Genomic DNA, 6,000 nt, shown 5'->3' on the forward strand with positions numbered 1-6,000 from the left:
TGCTCAGTCAGAGTCTTTCCAGATCCGGTTGTTTCAAGTAGCTGCTCACATTCTCTTTTAAAATCAATGAGTCCAGCGTGACGTGGTCATCACCCTGACGTGGTCATCACCCTGACGTGGTCATCACCCTGACGTGGTCATCACCCTGACGTGGTCATCACCCTGACGTGGTCATCACCCTGACGTGTACGCACGCAAAGGGGACGACGTCTGTGAGGAACATGGAGGCCGCAGATGTGAGCGTTATGGTTTCATTTTTCTCTTGATGCTTTCAGACGCAGGACGGTTACGAGCCCTCAGCTCGCACAGACGTGTCACCTCATATAAAGCACTTGGTTGGGACTATTTTCAGCAGCAGATTAATCCACTTTTGGTGCAGAGTATTTGTGGCAGCATGATGGTGCATGTCACACAGTGTGAGTCAGAGTGAGTCAGTGTTGTGTTGTGATAGGTTGTGGTCACAGCGGAGCTCTGCGGCTCAGAGACAAACACACACGACCGATTCTTAGCACACAATCAGAGTTGGTTCGACTCTGCACGCAAGACACGCCAAGAACAATACAGCTCATCCCTGATCCCTTCACATGTGGCCTGAAAAAATGAGTCGAACGCTGCCTCAGCTGCTCGCAGGTCACGCCGTGCGTACACGTTCACGGGCGCGGAGGTCGAGGCCTCCTGGGAAACCCCGTGATCCGACGCTCTCATGTTCAAAAGAAGCTGCTCTCGCCCACAAGAACAATATTGGCTCAGGATCAGTCACGGCCGCTGGGTGGGTGTGTTTCTGTTTTTGGACGAAATGAAACGCAGCTTCACTGTGAACTGAACGACCGTCACACGCGGAGCGGAGCACGGTAACACATCCACAGATCCACAGATCCAGGAGCAGTCGTTAGTTCAGTAACTCAAACTGAAGGAAAACAGACAAACGCCCAAAATTAAAAAGTAAAAGACAAAGAAATGACTACACTAAACACTGCAGATACTACAAAATACTACATTTAAAATACTACAGATACTACATTTAAAATACTACAGATACTACATTTAAAATACTACAGATACTACATTTAAAATACTACAGATACTACATTTAAAACACTACAAATATTACAGAAAACTCCAATAAAAACAGGTTCTACAAAATAATACAGTAAAATAATTCACATTCAATTCAATTAGAATGAAAACACTTAATTTTTGTTAGAATTGAAATATGACAAGAACTACAAAGTATACTACAAAAATACTACAAATATAACAAGGTACTACAAACACTAACATGACATACATGTTTACAAGTATTTCAAAATCTTACAAAATCCTCTTAACTGGAGAGTGTTACTTCAAACTTCCACAAGGGGGCGACCCTCTACAAGCGTGTGTGTGTGTGTGTGTGTGTGTGTGTGTGTGTGTGTGTGTGTGTGTGTGTGTGTGTGTGTGTGTGTGTGTCATGTTGGTTGTTTCCAGCTCAGTTTCCACGTCTACAACAGAAAACAGTAAAAAACTACAAATACTACAGTAATATAAAAAAGAATACTATAATAAATACTGTAAATGAGTCACTGATGGTCTCAACGTAACATTAAGTACTTTGTGTATTTAAAGTGCTTCAGTCACAGACTCCATGGGTTCTTACAGTTTCTTAATCACAGTTTAATAAAAGTAAAAATGTTCTTTCGTTTGTTTTTACCAACAGAAATCTTCACTCGTGTTTTTTGGGGAAATGAAAATGATCTCAGACAATTAGAGGAAAGAGTCGAACTAATCTTCTTGTGGGACAGAGAAGCAGTTTGGAGGAGGGGCAGTGAAAATAAATGGCTTATACGAGGGGCAGAGATTTTCTTAAGTAGATTCTGAACAAATCCACCTTCTGGTATTTATCTGATCTGCGTCTCGGAGGAACTTTGTTAGAAGTTTGTATCAGGCTCTTCATCCTGCTGCAGCCACAACGAGTCAGAAGACTCTTCATCTCCCTCCTTAGTGGAAGAGAGATATTATACTCTGTACTTTTGAATCTATTTTCTCTTTTTTCTATCACATGTTCTCTTGTCGACCTCATCCCGACGATCTGCTGCTGCAGTGGGTTTATTTCCCCAGCGTGGATTCACTAAGGCTCATCTCATCTTATCTCCTCTCATCTTAACTTATCTTTTCTTATCTTATCTTAGCACCACAGCCGGCAGGCCTCGCTCTGTTTCCAACACGAAACTGCAAACGTGTTCAACAGACGAGTTCTGAATCAAACGTTGCTGCATCATATCCTTGTTTTTCTCAACGACAGCATTTTATCTGTTTCCCGGCAAAGACGCGATCGAAGTAGAAGAAATCATAGTTTGATGCTGAACTCTTGCTTCTGATCGATAACAGCATATCCCATGATTCATTGCGAGGTAATGACGGCAAAGAGTGAAGTGAAATCATCAGAATATTTTCTTTGTGACTGTGAGAACTCCTGAAGGAGACACTGCGGTGGTTTGACCCGACGTTACTTTGCTCTTTAAAGTCAACTCGTCTCTGTTTTTCTTTTCAAACACAGACATCAGGGACACGTCCTTGAGCGGCTGACGAGCGGCCGATGAGCGGTGACACAGCGACTGTCCGTATCATTTAATCTGACGTCGGCTGAGACGAACAGATTCTCATCAGCCGTCAGAGTGAGATGCTCCACAGACTGACAGCTGACACGAGGCAGACGTTCACGGTTTAGTAAAGTGAATTCGCTCCATCAGGCCGTGACTCTGCACTAATGACACGCTTTGTTTTGGCGCTGAAGCATTTCACCGCAGGAAACACATGTAACTGATGTGCTCCATATTTACATTGACTCATCTACAAGATAAATGAAACACGACAGCTTGTTTTTAAAATCACGTGTTTCGCGCTGCAGCTCTTCAGCCATGTGATGGGGGGGGGGGGGGGGGGGGGGGGGGGTCAAATCAATACCATTTGCTTTGGTAAGCTTGCTCTCTGATCTGAGATCAGCTGTATCGATTGTCACCGTGAGGAGGATTCAGTGGGAGGTGGAGGAGGGGTGATATGACAACACGTTACTTACATATATATATATCATATATTATATATATCATATATTATATACAGTCACTGGAGGTCTTTATATACACATGCCATTAATCAGTATCATTAAATTGTGGCTGTTTCATTCGTTCACCTTCACACCCTCTAACTCGATGACAGGATGAGGTCAGAGGTAAAGTGGAAAGCGAGCGTCCTCTCGTCTCGATGTCGATTTTGAGCTGAGACTCGTTGATTGTTGCGACGAGAGAAATCGCGTGGAAACGGAAACGTCTTCGAACAGATTCGTGTTTTCAGCTTTCATCCAGCTCGGTGTCACATGGGGGGGAAGTCATTTTCCTTTTTGCTCTGAAGTGAGAGAGAGAAGAACGGGGCCCTGGAGGCGAAGGAATCCGACCGGCGGCGGCGGGACGATCAGCGCTCGCTCAGTCGGACGTGCGGATTGGCTGATGAGTGGCACCTGGTTTATAATTCACTGGTTTAATCTTTAATTAAAGTCCCTCCATATTTTCATTTCAAATGTAAACAAACACACTCGTTTGTTTGTGTTGTGATGTCATTCTTACATTTCAGATTTTTTTATTGTGAAGGGGTGGAGTCATCATATGGTCAACATGTGGTCAGTTGGACTCTGAATGATCAAATGTGTTGGAGACTAGAGACAAAGACTCCTGAGGACAAAGTTTATTGACGTTATGAAGTGAGAAGAGACATTTTCTATAGACTTCTATAGAAACTACCAGAGGAGGCGCCCCCTGCTGGTCATTACACATGACACAGTTTTCGGGCACTTCAAAATTAGCTTCACTTTCCAGACCCACAGTCTGAACATTTTCAGAAACAGAGTCTAGGTTGAAACTTGACTGACGCTCAGGACATTTTCTCTGGTGTCTCATTCTTAAATAAGGCCGTCTCAACTGCCACATGAAAAATGATTTACCATGTGTCGTCCACGTCCTTTACGACGGCGGAATTTTATGAACATTCTCGGTTTATAACCTTTTTATCGTGTCTTTCATTGGAGGACAGGGTCACTTATGAAAATGTTATTACAGACATTAATTATGTAAAATCCACCCTCACTGCACAGGACGAAGACTTTAATGTTACCGGCTGAGACTCCACAGCTGCGGACGTGTCCTCATCTTTATCTACAGACTGTGATCGTCTTCTTTTACGGACTCCCACTTTAAATGACGTCACCAGAAGAAGATGGCAGCACCTGGATCCCAGAAAGTTTGGCTTAATATGTCTTCACAGGGAGGAAGTGGAGAGGTGTCGTCCATCGACATTTCCAGTAAAATATGTAAATCTTAACTCAATTATTAACTGACATGAGAGTATGAAGTGTTTACAGACCAATCTGTCTCTGTCTCTGTGAATGACATCACGTCCTCTGTTGTGTCCTCAGCTGCATCACGTGTCTCCAGGAGACGGATCCCTGACGACTCTCTGATTAAACAGCTCCTCCAGACTTTCCAGCAGTTGAAAGGATGTTTGGTGATTAACGAAGGGTTAAAGCAGATCCTCCTCTCCCGCCCTGCAGGGTGGTTTGGATTACCCTTCCTCCTCCTCCTCCTCCTCCTCTTATCAGCAGCACGGGGGGGGGGGGACCCTCCCCTGTTGCAGAGCTCGTGCTACAGATGGCGGCGGAAATTAGAGTCTGCACGCCACGACCAGGATCAGTGCTAAAACCCTGGAAACAGCCGTGCTCCTCTCAGCTGCAGGTTTGTGATCACCAGGGAAGATTCCTGTCGTTTTACTTTTACGTCTTACTTCACATGCACAGTGCTCAGACAGCTCCCACTGCTTCCTGTTACAATGAGACGACAGACTCCAGCTCCTGCCAATCCAAAGCAAATGCAGTAAGCCAATTAGAGATAACGATCATGGAACTTAATCAAATTAGTATTGCTGATTCTCCATCCTTCTCTCTCCTCCCAGTTACACTCCATCACAGCAGCAGCAGCCCGTCCACCACGAGCCCTCGTGTCCATGTGGGAAGAAGGAGGAACATTCAAAACCTGTGTCTGTGTTTCACCAGGAAACAACAAAACAAAAGAAGAAATTCAAGTTTGTGAACGTCCGAGTCGAACGTGTGCACAGAACTGCATCCCTGCTGCTTGTTGGGTCGGTTCTGTTAGCTTCATCAAGCCGTGACCTCGATTAAAGATAAAAGTAGATCATTTGGAATCAGAGGAAACAAAAACTCCCTTTAAACCTAAATGAAACTTCGTTCAGAGTTTCTTCTCTGTCAGAAACGTTTCTCTCCGCTGGTTGAACTTCCAGTGAAATAGGTTGGTCAGTCTGTGATGGGCCTGGTGGGTTCCAGGTAAGCTGTGTGTTGTGGGATTGAAACATATGGTGGAGGAATAATCTGCCGGACGATCGTCGAGCTTCGGTTTAAACCCCTGAACCAGGAAAACAAAGCTGATGAAGCTTAAGGAGAAATTAAGAAAAAACCTCGTCAGCAAATCAGAGAAAAACAGCATCGCACAAAACTGCCGTGATTCTGTCACCTCGAGTCTCTGACCCACGGACGAGCGAGTCGCTCGGACCAACTCTTGTTTTGCAGCTTGGAACTTTTTATTTTTGAGTTCAGAGTTCAGTGAAAGAGAGAAGCTGAACAACAAAGATGATATCTGCATGTGATCACATGTTCACCTGGTGTTACAGCCTGAGGTCGATAAATCAGGACCATCAGGTCTCCGACGATCCGACCGATGAATTTTATGATTCAACAGAAGAATCGCTTTAGTTCCTACAAACACAGACCACACCCACAAACGTTCTCTGCACCCTGAAACTAATCTTTAGTTTTCTTTGGGTTTTTTAAACTTCAGGCCTTTGTCGTTACGTGAACCTCTCGCTCAGTGTGGGATTTGAAGCCGACCCGTCTGCTCCTCTGATTTTAGGCTCGTCTCAGTCTGACGTGAAATAAATCGGGGGGGTTTCTTTGTTTTGTGC

Source organism: Paralichthys olivaceus, chromosome 16, assembly GCF_024713975.1.
Source record: "Paralichthys olivaceus isolate ysfri-2021 chromosome 16, ASM2471397v2, whole genome shotgun sequence".
NCBI classification, from domain to species: Eukaryota; Metazoa; Chordata; class Actinopteri; order Pleuronectiformes; family Paralichthyidae; genus Paralichthys; species Paralichthys olivaceus.